An 18,922-nucleotide genomic window follows, 5' to 3' on the forward strand; every position below is an offset into this window, starting at 1 on the left:
AATCCGAGAGGAACTACACGGTATATGACCGAGAACTACTCGCCATTCACGAAGCGTTCCGGAGATGGAGACACTTACTAATTGGCGCACAACATAAGGTGCAAGTGTGTACGGACCACAAGAATTTGGAGTATTGGAGAATGGCACGGGTGCTCAACCAACGACAAGTGAGATGGGCCCAGGAGTTCTCCAAATTCCATTTTGAAATTTGCTATGTACCAGGTCCAGAAAACATCAGAGCGGACGCTCTCTCTCGCAAACCTGAATATTTGGAGGGGGAGGGAGCGCCGGAAGAGAGACATATTATCCCAGAGGACCACTGGGTGTGTGGTGCGGCCTGGGTGGGGCAAAGAGAACTGGTAGAGGGAACGGTAAATGATGAGTACGCCCAGGACAAGCTCAGAGGTCTAAGGAGAGAGGGAGAAGACCCCGGGGGTTTTGAAGAAAGAAACGGGGCATTGTATTACAGAGGGGCGCTATATATACCCGAAGGGGAATTGAGGGGGAGAGTACTCAAACAGCTGCACGACAATCCCACAGCGGGGCATTTTGGGCAACACAAGACCATGTGGTTGGTGACCAGGGAGTTTTGGTGGCCCAAGGTGAGGGAGGATGTACGGGAGTATGTGAGAAGGTGTGACCAATGCCAGAGAGCCAAAGGAGAAAGGCGGGCACCAGCGGGGTTATTAGAACCGTTACCCACACCAGAACGACCGTGGGAGGCGGTGTCGATAGATTTTATGACTGATCTGCCCAAATCCCAGGGGAAAACCGCCATACTAGTCGTAGTAGACCTGTTAACTAAGATGGGTCACTTTGTAGCTTGCTCACATGCAGTCACGGCGGAAGAAACAGCGAAATTGTTTGTAGAACATATTTTCAGACTGCATGGCGCCCCCTTGAGGGTGGTTTCCGACAGAGGGAAACAGTTCACGTCCAGATTCTGGAGGAAACTTATGAGCTTATTGCACGTAGAGGTCAACTTTTCGACTGCCAGGCACCCTGAGACCAATGGGCAGGCGGAGAGAGCAAACGGTATTCTCCAACAATACCTGAGGTGTTATGTCAATGACAGAGAGAACGATTGGGTCGAAAAGTTGGCGCTAGCGGAATTTGCTTACAATAATGCTGAGAATGTGTCCACCGGGATGAGCCCCTTTTTGGCTAATTATGGGTGCCACCCCAGGGCGTTTCCAGGGGAAGGAGGGGAAAGATGGAGTGTTCCGGCCGCGGAACTTTTTGTAGAAGAAATGGAAGCGATCCATCGTCAACTCCAACTCAACTTAGAAAGGACCAAGGAAGAATATAAGAGGCAGGCAGACAAGAGCAGAAGGGAAGGTGAAACAATTAGGGTGGGGAGTCGGGTCTGGCTATCAACCCAAGGGTTGCCGTTCAAGGGGGGTTGCAAGAAATTGAGACCCAAAAGATTGGGACCATTTGAGGTCATCCAACAGGTCAACCCAGTGGCGTTCAGACTCCGGTTACCGAACCACATGAAACTGCACCCAGTGTTCCACAGGTCATTACTGTCACCATACAGGGGGGAAGGTGAAGGGGTATCCACACGGGGGCCAGCCATAGAAGAAAGGGAAAGCCGCAACCATGTGGCGGAAATCATCGACTCCAGGTGGAAGGGTAATCAGGTGGAGTATTTGGTCGCGTGGGAAGGGGAACCGGAGTCGGAAAACACCTGGGTGAAGGCAGAGGAGGTCCGTGACGAGATCTTGATCGAAACGTTCCACCAAAGGTTCCCCAGGAAACCTCAGCCAGTAGCGAGGTTTCGGAGGGAGTACTTTGGCACCACCGACGATGAGGAGGAACTGGAGGGATTCAGGGAATCGGAGTTGGAAGGAGGAACAGACTCCGATGAGGAGGAGTACTTGGAAACCGGAGACAGCAAAAGGTGGAGGGAAGTGTTCGAAACTTCGGAAGATGAGGGAGGTTCCTTCAGGGGTTTTGCTCCCTCGCCTCCCGCAGAGGAGGGGAGGGAAGGGGGTGAAGGGGGCCCTGGAGGGGAGGTGGATGTCAGGGAACTGCCATCTGAGACTAAGGAGGTGAAAGGGCTCATGGAGGGTGAGAGAGACCATTCAGCGGAGGAGGGGACCAGCAGGGGGAGAAGTGGAGTTCCAAGGGAAAGTGAGTCGGAGGGAGGGCTCAGAGACACTTCAAGCGGGAGCAGCGGGGAGATTTCAGGACCTCCTGTAGGGACACCCACTCCTCGGCGGAAACTGTCACGCCGAGAGTCCAGAAGACGCGTTTCCGTTAAGGAGCTTTTATGCTGGAAGAAGTTCCGTAAACGCCCACTGTCCGATTCAACGAGCGATTGATGGAGTCATGTTTAAGGAGCTCCATCACAGACAGAGGTTTGGGGACTTAGCCAAACTCTGAGGGATTAGGATTTTACGCACAAGCAGCTCATCATCCCATCACACAATGTAAAGCGACTCTATGCTGGAACAGATTAATGAGGTAAACCAGGATGGTTTCGCTTAATTTTCCTCCTTCTCAAGTCAAAAAAGGACCTCGAGTAGGATTAACACTCCCCACAAAGAGTCATGTTGCTCTGTCTTCCTGTGCTCTACTTTTTTATACTGTATTTTTTCTGTTTTCCTATGGCTATTTATGTTTCTCTTGGTTCATGGGGTTTGCAAGAAATGGGGCTGTCCTGAATGCTACCTGCATAGCACTGAGCAATGGGTGATTTTTAAAAAAAATTACAGTGATTTTTTAAAGTTAAAAATGTAACTTATCTTTTTAAAAAATCTCTCTCTCTCTCTCTCTCTCTCTCTCTCTCTCTCACACACACACACACACACACACACACACACACACACTGCTAGGTGGGTAGGGCTTCTTCACCCCTCCAGAAGTCCAAAGTCTAGATTTTGGTGAAATGCATTCTTAAAAAAGCTCAAAAACTTCTTTTCTTTTCTTTTTTTGAGATTCTGCCAAAAAAAAAAAAGTTGAACAACTTTTGTGTCCAGATTTTCACTTTTTGAAATATGGCAACCCTAGTGTGAAGCCAACCCTTTTTTAAAAAAAAGTATATGCAACAATCCAACACAACTCAGTCACCTCTTAACTATTTTGACAAGTGAAAGAGCATGAGACTAACCCCTGCTCTCTCCTCAAAAACATGAAACTAATAAGGTTTTTTAGTTGGCTTAATATGGATTATGGAGGAACGTTGATCCCCTTTACTTCCCACACAAAATCCACTAGACCCTTTTCCCAGCAATTTGACAGACATAATTCATGCTGAAGAGGTTCCTGTGTCTGCAAATGTGTTCCACTTCTGAAAAAAGTGAAAGAAGTTATAGCTGTGTTTAGATTTCTCATAAAAGTGAATGGAGAACATGGAGCTTCGTTGTATGCCTAGCAGGTCAAAGTCTGAATCATGGATTGGAGCAGAGTGAAGACAGAGCAAAGAATGACAGATTGGTTTTTGTTTTTAAAAGTACAAATACAAGGCAAATCTTGGGGCACATGTGTACCCTAATATTTATACCTTTTAGGAAATCATCTGCATGAAAAATACAATCCATTTACCTGATACAGTTGAAACAATTTTCCCAGTAGTTTTTCAGCAGCAACCCAGCTTCTAAAAATAGAACTCTAACTATCCAGCAGCTGATTTGAAGAAGAGGATCAAACATCTAATGCTCATCATCATAAAGTAAAGGTAAAAGGTAAAGGACCCCGGACAGTTAAGTCCAGTCAAAGGCGACTATGGGGTTGCGACGCTCATCTCGCTTTCAGGCCGAGGGAGCTGGTGTTTGTCCACAGACAGCTTTCCAGGTCATTTGGCCAGCATGACTAAACCACTTCTGCCTCAACGGGACATCATCGTAGCAGCCATTATTATTTATATAGAATAATAATAACAATCCATTCCCACCTTGTGCGGGCAGCAGAATAAGCTCTGACATAGCCTGATACTGTATTGTTTGAAAGTTGAGGGTGGAACTATGCATGTAACAAAAACTATGTATGTAACAAAATCCTGACAGCAATTTCTGGTGGGGGGAAATAGCTTTGGGGAGGGTTGATTTGCACTAGAGAAGTGTGTGTATGTGTGTGCGCGCGCAAGTGTGGAGTGTCAAGTTTTCCTGCCTGAGACAAAACAGGAACATGCTGCGCCGCTGCCTCCCTTCCTTGGGCTGTGTGGTGGCACCAGCAAAGCTGCAGTAAGTTCTGGAGAGATCTTGCCTCATGAGCAGGCTGGCCCTGTTTATCTCTCTGTGTGTGTTCACTCTGCAATTTCCTTGAGCTGTTTCCTCCTCTGTCTTTCAGAAAGTGCATATCCTTTGCATCCAGACCCCCTTAGAACAGTGATGGCCAAACTTGGCCCTCCAGCTGTTTTGGGACTACAACTCCCATCATCCCTAGCTAACACAGGAGCTGCTTTTCCCTGAGCAAAAGTGGCAATCTGTTACACACATTCACAGCTAGGTCTGCCCTGAGAATACACAAGTCTGCAGCAGAATTACACCAAGGGAAAAACCTTGCACTTATATTTCATTACAGTACTACAATAGTTTCTTGTTGGAGTCCAGGGGTGACATATGAGCCTAAGAATCAACAACAAAAAATCACCTTTCACTGTGAGAAAACTACGGCAGGGTTTACAGGGACTACGGCTGAACCCTCCCCACAATAACTACCAATATATTTAATCTCGTACTCTTCAAAGATTCTGATTTGGTATTTCCCTCCAAATTTCCTGGATATGCATTTGCTACTTATAGCTGACAGAACTCTTAGTGCACCCAAAAACATTTCGACATTATTGCTTGAGACTTGGAGCTAAGGTGAGGTTCATCCAAAAGAGGTTGGCAAGGAGACACAAGACCTCACCACTCTCTCACCAAATGGGCTCACAAGACTCTGTGCAGGGATAGATAAGCAAGCAAGCAAACCTTTAACAGAACAGTGGGGGCGGGGGAGAGACTCAGCTTGAAAAATGACTAGTGGCCATAGGACTGTCCAGTTAGTAAAACTGTATTTATTATGGGGCCTACAAATTAATTGTTAGTCAAATTACAACCTTAGGGTTGGATTGAACTACATTGTTACACGTGTGCCCTCTAAATCTGCTCCCAGAACGGGGGGGGGGGAGGGGGTAATCCCATTGTGTGAGTGGACCTCGTTCCCCCCATGCATACCCCACTTAGCACTATGTTGAATTGCACCCCATATGTTCAGTGTTTTCACTCCTGGATCCTTGAGCAATGATAACCAGAAAACCCAGCTTTTATGCTGATACAGATAAATATGCAGGATTTGCCATCTGCAACCTGACTCATGTGGAACAATTTTCCATGAGACAGCTGTAATGTATATACCACACCAGAAATTACTCATATTTCTTGGATTACACCTTCCAATTAAAATTCAAGTATTTTACAGCACTGAAGTATAAATGCTATTTTTTGAGAATGAATGGAATCATTTTCTTTTTTCAAATTACAAAAAAAGAAAGAAAATATGTTTATGACCTTGAGACAGAAGGTTTTAAGTCTTTAGAGATAGGGAGCTGCACATCAGCAATCTTAACATGTCCCACTCTGTTGTCAAACCTTATTAGTGTTCAGGTCTGACAGTAGACCTTAGTGCAGCATCATTATCTGGCAAGCCTTACATTTGTGATTAAAATCACCTTCTCCTTTAGATTACGGGTTGCTGCTATGGTGTTCAAATACTGACTTTAGCAGTAACTAAACATTCAGCATAGTTTCCCTTAGACCAAAAGGGGGGGGGGGAATAAATGTGATTTTCAACTGCGACAGAAAAGGCATCAATTTTCCAAGATGACTGTCACAAATATAGCTAAGCCTAGTTCTATGATGCAATCACAGTTCATAATAGCCCTTTCCAGGCATTATAACTCTTGCGTAGACCAACACAAAGAAGGGGATGGGATTGTGCTGGTTAGCAAACCCCTGACATCATTTGCGCTGACTAGCCCCATCCCCTGATCTCTATTCATGAACATCTGTAAGGATAAAAGGTAAAGGTAAAGGGACCCCTGACCATTAGGTCCAGTCGCGGACGACTCTGGGGTTGCACTGCTCATCTTGCTTTACTGGCCGGGGGAGCCAGCGTACAGCTTGCAGGTCATGTGGCCAGCATGATTAAGCTGCTTCTGGCGAACCAGAGCATCACACAGAAATGCTGTTTACCTTCTCACCGGAGCGGTACCTATTTATCTACTTGCACTTTGGGGGCGTGCTTTCGAACTGCTAAGTTGGCAGGAGCAGGGACCGAACAACGGGAGCTCATCCCGTCGCGGGGATTCAAACCGCCAACCTTCTGATCGGCAAGCTCTAGACCCTGTGGTTTAGACCACAGCGCTACCCCTACAAAAATACAGCTGAAGATGGGTAGGCTTGCATCCAACACGGAGCCCTGTGCAATCACAGTTTGAGGCCTGAAGGCCTTTTCATAATAATTCATTATCCATAATTTTTAACGGTCCTATTGTCTGAAACTCAGTCACTATTTCTCCCAGCACGTAAGCCCAGACCCCAGCGTGAATAAACAACTATGTCTGGATATGAGTCTACTTTTAAGTTATTCTAGGTTTTGATTAGCTGAAACAAGGTTCTCACGTTGCACTTTGGAAGGAAGAGAGATTCTCTGCCCCTCAAATCTCAAGAAAACTCCCATGTGTTCTTTCCTGCCTAATTAAATTCCTAATTCTCTACATATGTTGCTCAGAAATAAGTTCCCCTAATTTCAATGGTACAAGTAAATATGCCAAGGGGTAGCTCAAACTTTTTATGACCACAATTACCCAATTTTCTTTTATGAGAATGAACACTGCCTCAAAACCACTATACCGGTGCTGAGAAGAAACCTATGTAAGTGCTGGCAAGCAGCCTTGAAAAGAAACAAGCCCTGACAGGCCGGTGATCAACATCCAGGGCTTCATGCCTATTCATCCACCTGTTCCTACACAGCGGTGCACAAGGGTTTGGAGAGCACCAGGTGAGAGGAAGTGCTGAAAGGTCATCAATAATAAATGTTAAAACAGCTAGATGGATAAAAAGCAGAGGACTACCTGGCTGTTTTCAAAAGGTGGCTGGAATTCTTAATGGGCTTCAAGACGATTTTTGTGTGAATACATGCTGCACTGCATCGCTCTGCATGATTAGGAGCGAACGGCTAGGAAACACTGTGAAAGAGATGAAAAGGAGATTGCAGCCACCAAAAGGGGATGGAAAAAATATCTACCTCGTTCAATTCCTTAGCCAAATCCCATCAGGAATGTTTCGAAGCAAAGGCGTTTGTTCTCACAATATGCAAAAGGTCTATGAAAGTTTAAGGACATTTTAAAAACACAAATAACTCCCGTGCCCTACTGGAGAGATAATAGTCCACAGTCCTCAACCAAGTGATTAAGATTCCAACCCTGTATGCACTTATCTGGGTGTCTGGAGGGGCTGTCTTCCGACACACAGAATTGTGCTGCAAACCCAGGGTACGTATCTCATTTTCCACCACTTGGTGAGATGACAGCGGGGTTAACCACATGTTTGCAAGCTATAGCCACTTCCTCAGATTAGGCATTCCAGAAGCTACCAGTTGTCTAAATCTGTCCACCAAAACGAACACAGAAGCAACTTTAATTCAATTTTGAATTCTGAATTCTGATGGTGTGGTATTGTAGGGGAAATCCCACATCATTCCAACAAGCTGCTTGCTTGTTAATGGCAAAGTTTAGGGTTGTTAGTTATAGCAAGAATGCACTGATCTAAAGGTCACACGGGAGGTATGTTTGGAAGTTCAATTTGGAAGCCGAAAGTCATTGTGAGAAAAGATTCACTGTTATTGGGCAAGCAACAATGCCAGGGTTAAGACAGGAAGGTACACTCAACAGTAGGTCTGGCTACCCTGATAAATTCAGGCTGCTTTTCAATGTGATATTTTAATGGTCCCAAGACTTGAAAGAATGAATGGCAATATAAGCTTAACCTGTTTGAAAACAAATGTCTGTTGGCTTTCCACAGAATATATATCTCACTCTTTATGAGTTGCTCAGCTATCCCCACAGCAACACAGAGAGCACTCATAGAATAGCAAAAGAGTCCGATTCCAATAAATAATATATTTTTTCAAACAGGATGCTCTTGTATCATGTCCTACTCATGTTATATACATGACTCAATGCCATTAGACTCATTCTCAGGAATAACCACCCATCCTTCAGCATATCTAATATAATTGCTTTCATTCAGTGAAGGTACACAACAACATGTTTTGATTAGCCTTCTGAATCTGCCCCTTTTATGTACCAATGCATGGGCACTGCCAATCAAATGAGTGGAACCATCCACTCTGACACTGCTAATCACCTGTTCAGAATCCTGAAAGCAGTGGTCATTATGTGTTGGAGAAGAAGCCCAGGATCCAAATGGATGGATAAAGATATCTATGGCTTAGCCCAGGACCTTCTTTTAAGTATCAGGGATAAGGCATGTAATGTGTGAAGAAAATCTGCACTTTTGATTTAACTTGTTGCCTTTGCACTTTTCACCCCTTTTACTTAATGGAATTCTAACAAGAGAGTAATCAGAACACAGTTGCATTGTGGCCTGGCAGGCCTTCTAATTCTCCTGGTCTGCTATTCCCAAGATAACCTTTAGCACTGTTTAAGAAGTACAATACATAATGATCAGGAATAGATCTTTGGCTGCAAGTTGATTGAAAACAGACTTTTGAAACAGGTCCTTGTAAATGGCCATACCTGAAGAATGATGAGATGGTAGAATAATTTTTTATCTTTTTTTGAGGGGAGAAGGCATTAAAAACAACAACTAGGAAGGGGAAAATTTGGAGAAAAAATGAATGACAAATCTAAAAATTAACAGCAACAGAAGGAAACAAATTAAAAGAAAATGTACGAATGACCTAGACACTGTAATTTCAGAAATGTAATTGTAATGCATTTTATTAGACAATTTCTCTTGATGGAAAATAATGAAAGTTTTTGAGGTCCACACAGTGATACTTCATACAGAGGTTGATAAACTTTCCATGCATCATTCACATCCCACTGTTCTTTCACTACAATCATAGTGTTAAGTACTGTGACTCACTGGGCCCCATGGCAGTTTGCCTTCTAGAAAGAACTAAACACCATCAGTCAATTCTTAAAGCAAGTGTTGTGATGATTAATCCATAAATATTTCAGACTTTAATGGGAAAGTTCTATGTATATACAAAGCCTTGCCATATTTTGGTAGCTTGATCCTTTATTCTTCCAAGATTCAAGTAAATATGATCAATTTCTGGTCTGGTAAAAAAATTATAAATGACAGCCTTCCGCTTGTCCTGTCCACACACACACACGCTCCATCTTGACAAAGACAAGCCCCTTCTTTCCTTCTAAACAGGAACCATAGGATATGCAGATGTCTCATCCCCTCATTTAAGTAAAAATAGCAAGATGTTGTACATGCCCTTCATTTCCACTGTTACTCTGCACAAAGTAGATTGAAATCACACAGCACATTTCTGCCCTTTACACGGATGCTGATAGCTGACACAGAAACTGCTATCTGTGTTCAACTATAAAGTTCAGTTCAGAGATGACTAGTCAAATCTATAATATTTGGAACAAGTGCCCGATAAGCACAAGTCTATCTTCTTTATTGTAGGGATGGCACCAGCAACTGGAACAGAGCAGAGCCTGCATGGTGGCACTGTGTTCACTGGTCCAGCCCTGCCAATATGCCTCCTGTTGACCCTCCCCTTCCTCCCCGCCCCCATTATCCATGACTTGGGGGAAAGTCAGTAGAGGGCGCCTACTGTAGGCTTCTGCCAAGATTTAGATTTCCATGTGACCAGAGTTCTCAACCACTTGCAGAGAATGGTGGTGGAGGAGGTAGAGGATTGGGGATGTAGCCCTGTTCTCTTGCTCCATATGATGTTAACCACATGCTGATGAATGCAGAGCCTGGCGTGCTCTGGTCCATGGGGTCACGAAGAGTCGGACACGACTAAACGACTAAACAACAACAACGATGAATGCTTAAACAGGGCTGAGATTCAGAACAAACTCCCCCAGCCTGGAAAAGCTGTGCCAATTACAAAGTGAGCCAAACTCTGAAGTCTGGTTTAGCATATCTGAGCACCAGTCATCGTAAGTCTATCTCTTCTCTTTCCAGTTTCCATCCATCCATCCCCCGCTTTCCCAATAGGTCAGGTCAGGGTGAAAAGTGGTGGCAGTGAAGGCTGAGATAAAAAGAGGAGCTGTTTTTACATTCCCAAGATTCCCAGCTGCATTCTGAGTAATTCTTGAGTGCTTCCATTGCAGCCAGGAGCAGCTTTTCATTCATCCTGGCTCAATCCAGTCAGGATGAAGAGAAACTATAGATCCCAGAATTCCCAGCAGTAATGGAGACTCCCAAGAATTATCAGAACCCTCCTTATGCACCTCATGCCCAAGCCTGACCTTCCACCTCATAAGAGGAATTTAAGAATCAAGCACTTATCGTGTATACTTTGCCTGTTTCACACATTCCATTGTTCTTCCATAAGCGTATATCTCATGGTACATACAATGTTCCTCCATTTGGCAAGCATGTGAACTGGCTTTATGGGGCACCCCTTCCAAGGGATTAAATGCAATCAGCTAAACCCAGTGCTGCCTTGACATCCTTTAAAGTTTTGGTTATCTTTTGACAGCCACAAATTCTCTCATGTATTTTTACTTGAATGTTAATGGGGGCCTTACAAGATACCCACAGGCTTATCTAGCCTAGCACTGCGCTGGAGTTTATTTTCTGTATCTATACACTACTTGCATTCATCAGTGACTGTTCTCAAGCTGCTGCTGACCCAATTTAATGCCTGGCAGGAGATTGTACTCCCAGCTGTAATTAAAGTAAAAAAAGGACTTTACAATACATTTATTCATCCAAAGCCCATGACATCTGTTTATTCTTCTCCCTTCGTATGCCTGAACTTATTTGAAGCAAATACATGCTCTATAGTGTTTGAAGCTCTACATAATCCCGATGAAAATCACTTCAGAACAAACACTCAGCTTCTAATAATGAAAGGCCAGACTAATCCTTCAGCTGGTGTTTTCAAGCTAAGAAAATAGTTCCTGCGTTGCTACAGCAATTTGCAGTATATTATACCCATAATGCCTAGCAACTGAGCTTTACCTCAGCAGTATTTTCAGCATGTCATTGGCCCAGGTTAACCTAATTCAGTCTCTATTTCTCTGGCAGGAAATATGTATCAGGGAAGTGGGTCTCAACTTCCCAGGTTACACTTTACACAAATGTGTAAATATGAATGCAGCATACATAGGGACTGAGGCAGATCCCTTATACAGAGTCAGGCCATAGGTACATGTAGCTCAGTATTGTCTTCACTGTCAGGCAGAAGCTCTCGGGGTTTGGGGGGCAATCTCAACCCGACCTGAAGATGCTGGGCATTCACCAGGAATCTTCTGCATGCAATGAATACGCAGTCATTTCTCAGTGAGTTCACCACCACATAATTCTAGAGCTGTAATCTAACTAGAACAGAGACCCTTCCTAATGTTAGGGGGAAATACCTGTAGGGTAAATTCAAGTGTAAATACATTTCTTTCAAATTTAAAGATTAGATTTAAAAAAAAAAATCTGTTGCATTCCACTGCTCTCTTCACCTCTGCCCCAATATAAAATACAATGGGAGGGATTCAACTACTCAGTCGAGTCAGGAGAAAGCTCTGCAGTATGGCTTCCATTTCTACAATGGGAATTCCCCCTATTCTTTGCCATCCCCCCCCTTTGTCCCCTAAAATTGGCTTGCGGGGGGGGGGGGGAGTCAGGAGAAGCCCCAGAACAGCACACAGAGGGAGGAGAGGAGGGAATGTTCCACCTGGCAAGCTGTAATAGCGTGGTGCTGAATTCCACCCAATATACTGTAATTCTTGATTCATGCACTTACAATATACATGCAATACGAACATTTTAGACTTTCAACAGAAATTTGAAAAATAGAGGGGAAAGTATAAAGAAAATTTGAGATGAATCTAACAACGGATCCTGCAAAACCAAAGAAAGATAATGCTTAAGACTGCAATCCTAATCCCACTTACCTGAGAGTAAACCCCAGAGTTCAACAGAAGCTCAACAGGTGGGTTCAATGTGTAACTACTGGAGGGTGGGCTTAAATCAAATCCATGATCTAAAGACTCTTCATGCTTGCTGTATTGCTGACATTTCTCTTATCAGATCTCCTGGCTCTAGACCTAACCCTTCACCTCACAGCGGTTTCTTCCCCTCACACAAGGCTTCTGCGGGAGACAACCAGCAGCCCTTCGTTACTATTATGATTGTGTCTCTTGCAAGGGAGAGGAACGCCTGGAAGAAAGGAGTGTGGTTCGGTCCTGCATGGTGGGCTTGAGCAAAAGTCAGCATAAGCCAGGCATAGGCAAACTCTGGCCCTCCAGATGTTTGGGACTACAATTCCCATCATCCCTAGCTAACAGGACCACTGGTCGGGGATGATGGGAAATGTAGTCCCAAACATCTGGAGGGCCGGAGTTTGCCTACGCCTGGCATAAGCAGAGGAATGTTCCTGATGCAAAAGCCCAGTGGGAAGGGGATCTTTGTGCTAGGCAACCGAGGGGGCAACTGAGGATGCTCACCACTGGCAAGCCCACAATGGATTTACGGAGCTCTCAAGACGCTGTTAAAGGATGCAAGAGTACAGGGTTTTAAGGCAAGGCACTACTCATTTGAATTCTTTTCTACTCTCCACTAAGCAGCAGGACTTAGATGGCCATAAAGACGCACATCAGGGCACAAGGGTTCACCATGAGCTCTCCATCTTGTCAGAGCAATCTCAGGTCTTGCAACTTCTGATTCCACTGAGGCTCTGCATCCTGCTCCCAGAACAACTATTACCAGCTTATAATACCAATTCCCAGCTGTTTGTTACTGCTCTCTGCCACTGGCAATGCCTCTTTCTTCTGGCAGGCCCCTCAGGGTCACAGTCAATGCCCTGCAGCTCCAAAATAAAACATAAGAGTCACTGTGGAAATAAGCTGACAGGTATGCTAGCCTTCGAAACTTGTCCTCATTCAATTAAAACTTGAGAATTCCCTGTTCACCAAATGAAAAGCATTCATATTTTCTTTCATTATACTACACTTGTGCTATTCAATGGATAGGGATGCTGATCTCAAGCACTACTGCAAATCAGACGATCAGGCCAGCAAAGTGATAACCAGCTGAAACACTGGGCAGCCTGCTGTATCTGAAAACCTTTATTCTGTCACCTACCTCTTAACAATTCCACCCTATGTGCTATGCTCCTTGGGGGAAGTTTTTTTGGGGTTGCTACTTGCATCTTCCTGCTGTCAGACTTCCCCAATGCTTTTCCCTCTCCCACACATGGAAAACTAGAATAGCCTTTTGAAAATTAAACACTTCTGATTTGTATGAGGAATGAATGTAGCAATTAAATGACCAAGGTATCTACTATTCTAACAGAATCTGTTTATCTGAATGGGCAATGGAGCAAGAAATGAAAACTAACAAAGTCATTATGTGTGATTTTTCTAAAGTGGAAGTAGTGCGAAGGCAAGAACAAGTTATTATCTTCCCCAAGATATTCACTGCCAACAAGGAGCTTGAACATCTTTCAGAAGTTGTGCAAAACCTGAAATCTAAACCTCCATGCTGTTTGAAGATGCTAAATTGAGACATTTTGCTACTCCCCAGATAATCAGTTTTTAAACATATAAATTAAGTAAAATGCTGCTTTGATTTTAAACTTTGACACTGCAACCCTAACTCCATTTACCTGACAGTAAATCTCAACTGAATTTAATGGGGCTTACATTTGAGTTCACATGGTTAGGATTGTGTTGCAAGTCTCTCTCTCTCTTCACCATCAGCTCCAGTTTGATTTCTTGTCTAACATGCTCTTGATGCTGACTTATCAATCAGTTCGGTGATGAACAGCAAGTCAAGAAAGCAAAGCCAAGCCCCTGTGCCTTTGTAGCAGTAAAAGGTGGCCATTTCATTTATATTGGGTGGTATTCAATTAACTTTTGCTCACTTGCCCCACAGGATTATAGAATTATGGAGTTAGAAGGGACCACAAGGGTCATCTAGTTCAAGCCCCTCTCCTGCAACATGGGATATATTTTTTTTGCCCAACATGGGGCTTGAACCCACGATTCTGAGATTAAGAGTCTCATCGACTGAACATGTTATAGATATGATTAAGTTAGATGCATCCATTTCAATATATTGCCACTCATTATTTCTACCTAAAGGATAAGAGAGAGAGGAAGTACTTTGAATTCCCCCGCTCTTCTTACTAGTTTTAAGAACCTACAATGCTATTAAAACTTTCCAAGGTCTTCTCAAAGTGGGGTGGAAACCCTAAAAACTTGCAAAAGGCTACATTTTGGCCTCCTTAAGACACATCTACATTTGATTCTGCTTTGAAACCTTTTCAGATTAATCATGGTGAAGTCTTCCAGCTTCTACACAGAGACAAGGATAGAGAATAGTATCTTTATAGAAAGCCTCCTCACACAGAAACCTGTTAATAAAGCGAGCACTTTTTGGCACTGAACTTCTGAAAGCCTGGCATGTCTCTGGAGTTCAGATGTTTTAGAGAAGGCTGTCATCATTTGAAGTTTGAGTTCTGTTCTTCTAAGTTTCTGAAATGGGGTCACTCCTCATCGTGCCATTGGTTTCTTTCAGCAATGCTCCTTTCATTCATACACCCTCCAAAAGGGGCTTTTTCCAAAGAGCTTCTGAACCTGTTATTTTTTCATTAAAAATGACCATATTGCCCTGATCTTAACGTACACAAATACAAGTTCCCTTGCATAAATGCAGAAGAACGTAAGCAGCAGCATAAATTAGTAATGGCAGACCTGGTTGTCTTGAAAGGCACATTAATATTCTATCAAGTGTAGAACAGAGTTGCTTTATATTTGATGTTTCTCATGCTTGTGACCTGTCATGGCCTTGAGGAGCAGATGTGCGAGAGAGGATAAATGGATGACACCTAATGAATACTGCAGAACAGAGATGCTTCCGGTTGGAGCTGTAGCTGAAATTCAGTAATCATTTCACGACTTTGCTCATGCCACTTCTGCTCTAGAAGGTGAACACAGCCAATCACTGATTAACCCGGAGACACGGCTGCGGTCACCAGAACAACAGTCTGTGGCTGAGACAAACAGGGCCCCTGGACTACATCACGGATGGGGAACCAAAGCTTTTTAACCAACAAGGAGCAATGCATAATGGAACAGCAGAACCAAAACCAGAAACGATCAATCAAAGCGGTCATGCAGTGTGCATTTTGCTCTGCTGTGTCAGGGACATGGCTTGCATCCGTCCACAATCTGACACTTTGTGTAGTCAGGCAAACACCTGCACATGCCCAATATAAAGAAGTAAACAGCAAAAAAAATGCTCAGTAGCCGAAGTGTCTAGGAAAGCGAAAAAGTCTTCCTATACATTCAACTGCTTCGACCTGGGGAAGGTGCTACGCATTTATTCTGTACATGTAGGAAATTGATCTTTCAGCCTGGCAGCACCAACACTGAGGAACTCCCTGCCTATTGACATCAGGCAGGCAGCTTTCTTGTACTCTTTTCAGTGTCTGCTAAAAAATGTTTTTGTTTAGGCAACCTATCCAGACACATAGAAGTTGGCATGTGTTTTCATTTGTTTTTAACTTAACTGCTGATTTTTATTTTGAGGGTTTGTTTTTTAAAAAAACAAAACCACCTCTATTTTTAACTTTGTCTTTTATTGACAATTAGAATGTTTGTTTTATTTTTTATAAGCCACAATCAGGTAGAATATATCATAATAATAATAATAATAATAATAATAATAATAATAATAATAATGCAGTGAAGGAGCCTTAGATATCCAGGAGAGGAAATTCCTGAGAAGGAGCCACCATTGAGAGCTCCTCTTACATACTGTACCCTAATGCATACCTGAAGAGACAGTGCGAAGGGTCTCTGTGGAAGTATAGTTATGTCTGCCTATCTATTCCGTCCATATTTTTTTTTCATCTGCTGTGTCTGGGTTTGTGAGGGTTTCAGATCTTTGCTGCTTCTAACTGCCCTGGCTGGCTCTCCATTTTGCAGGGAATGAAAAGGCGGTATAAAAACAAATAAAGCAAATGATCAAAACAGATGCTCCTGGCAAAGTCCAAAGTCTAAGCCACATTGGGAAGCTGCTGACCAAGGTCCTCTGACAATTTTCTGAATCTTCGTCATTGCTGCTAGATGACTTAGCAGCACTACTTTTACTTGCTTCCCTCCATTGTGTGTGATTTGTGAGCGCAGCCTATGCAATTTGAGAGATGGTAATAGATTCACTTGCTTGGCATTAAGCGAATGATTGCTTCATAGCACGGCGGCAAAAGATCAAGACGAGCAAGTATCTTTCATGTCATGCCACTATATGGAAGGAAATTAAATCTTTTTCCAAAATGTCCATAAAGATTGTAGGAGCAGTTGGAAAATATATTATGCAGTCAATGAACAAATCTGTCCGAAGCCCATGTTTGTTTTCAATCCTGTTTGCCAACCATGAAACCTTTCTCTTTACATTAGGAGAGGATTTTGAAGATAAGCATTCCTAAGTGAAATGTAAAAAAAGGAAAGGTTCCCATCTCACTTTTCTCCCTCATACAGACTAGGGAAGAACCTGTACGTATAAGATACAGTTCCCTGAAAAAGCATTGGGGGCAGTTGCATTGAGAGCATTCCAAGGTCTCTGACATCCAACACATGAAGTCCATAAGTAAGTAATAAAGAGGAAAACTTTCCTCTTCTGGGACTTGTAAAGTGAAGGGGGAAAGTAAGCACAGGGCCTCTTTCATCCAACTGGAAACATGAGATAATAATGTATGTTCAGTGCCGGGCAGGCGCTGGGGGCTGGGGAAGCCGAACGGCAACCTGGTATGCAGGAACGCCCTGGCTCTCACCAAACTTAGTTAGGGAGAGCCAGGGCACTGCTCACAGCATTGCTGCTTGGCTTATTTCCTCACAGGCTGGAGCTTAGCAGCAACATAGCATGCGGGAACAACCCAGCTCTCACCAAACTCAGAAGTCTGGGCGTTCCATAAAGCATTGCTGCTCAACACCAGAGTGCCTCCCTCTCACCAACAGATGCTGTTGGACTTCAGCTCCCACTAGCTCTAATCAGCATAGCCCATGGTCATAGATGATAGGACTCCAATACTACCTGGAGGTCATTACATTGGCTACCTTGAGACATATCCACCTACTGTATATACTCGTGTATAAGCCGACTATTTCAGCACATTTTTTATGCTGAAAAAGCCCCCCATGGCTTATACTCGAGTGAGGGTCCCACTTACTGTTTGCTGCCGCCGCATGTGCCGCCACCGCTCTGCCAAGCGCGGCTCCTGTGCCTGCCCTTGCGAGCAGCAGAGGCTGTTGTCGGTGGAGGAGGAACGAGCAGCCCAAAAGCAGCCCTTTCAGGCTGCTGCTCCTTCCTCCTCCGCCTTTGCTGCTGTTGGCATTTCCCACCCTAGGCTTATACTCGAGTCAATAAGTTTTCCCAGTTTTTTGTGGTAAAATTAGGTGCCTCGGCTTATATTCGGGTTGGCTTATACTCTAGTATATACGGTGTATCTAAATATTTCTGGATTGTATCCAGTGTAGCAAAATATCATGGTTCCATCAGCGGAAGGATTTTTGCTGGAACAACAGAACTTGCTTTCCACATTCCTCCTCCTCCCTAAATCTGTCCTGCCGCCGCCCCCCCCCCGGCCAATCCTCTTGAGCAGATCTGGGGAGGAACTAGGAAAGTCCCATTACAGAGGCAGAAATCCTTATACTAGTGGGATGTGTTAGTTGGATGTCGTCCTCTATTTTGGCTTGGAGCACAATTTTGTTAATGAGAAAGATGGCTTTTTCCCTGAGACCTGAAATTTAGCATTAAAAATATCTGGACAGAAGCAGATTTATGCAGCCTGTGTGCAATTTCAGACCCAAAATGAGCTACAGTGTCTCTTGTAATGAGTCTTAGCTGTGAGGTATGTTTTCCATTCCACTGCTTGACGTGCATTTCAATTATCTCACTCACACTCAGTTATAAATAAAGCTGCAAGGAGATGTTCAAATTGGGGCTGACTGCAAAAGTCAAGGGCTTCACTGAGTCAGGCTTTCACTTGTGGAATACTGATTTTCAAGCACTGCGTTTCTTAAATCCAGTGCAGGTAACAGACAGACAGATGGAGTCGGATAACAAATATTTTAATCTTTTGATTACTCTATTTATCCCAAATGATATTTTTCAGGCACAACATTGTCTGCATAGTTGTGACATGTGATAAAAGTGTATGTGTGTATGCATACATAGTGGGAAGGGTATGGAGAGGGCAGAATGAGAAGGTTCATGTGCCATAACTTAAGTTTGCTAAGACTGGCAAAATACTCTTGATCCAAATATAAGCACATGTGCATAGCCTGAGCTATTGTGGCTGGGAACGTACATTCCCATCTGCACTGCAATTGCTTTTTTAAAAAATAAATCACGTACCAATACAACCAAAATTATAAGATGCTTGTAAAGAGCTATCACTCTCAGAGAGCTGCAAAATTAGAGATCCACTTTGGAAAGGAAAAGGCTACATGGTCCTCAAACCTTTATGATTTTGTCCACCTTGTTCCACTGCTTTTTTTCTTTCAACCTTCTAAGGCAGGATTTCTGTAACACTGATTATTCTGCTACAGGTATAAACCATTTCCAATTACACTTAAACGTTTATATGAGTGCCAGACTAAAGCTATCAAATGATAATATTATTCCGCATGAAAAGATTGTGTGTGAATAGCTATTGTTCTCCAAACCCTCTCTTAAAGAAAGGGTGGTTATTATCCGTGTTTCGTTCT

General features: G+C 43.5%; 1 protein-coding gene across 7 annotated transcripts in view; it reads right to left on the reverse strand.

The window, feature by feature from the left end:
* Positions 1-18,922, reverse strand: part of RGS6 (regulator of G protein signaling 6) — a 213,815-nt gene that overhangs the window by 108,667 nt on the left and 86,226 nt on the right. The window contains exon 2 of one of the 7 annotated variants that reach the window (XM_053384445.1): positions 7,064-7,177. The exons of the other annotated variants lie outside the window; for them this stretch is intronic. The gene's annotated coding sequence lies outside the window, so the exon portion shown is untranslated. The remainder of the gene's footprint in view (positions 1-7,063; positions 7,178-18,922) is intronic. 7 annotated transcript variants of the gene reach the window in all.

Source organism: Podarcis raffonei, chromosome 1, assembly GCF_027172205.1.
Source record: "Podarcis raffonei isolate rPodRaf1 chromosome 1, rPodRaf1.pri, whole genome shotgun sequence".
NCBI classification, from domain to species: domain Eukaryota; kingdom Metazoa; phylum Chordata; class Lepidosauria; order Squamata; family Lacertidae; genus Podarcis; species Podarcis raffonei.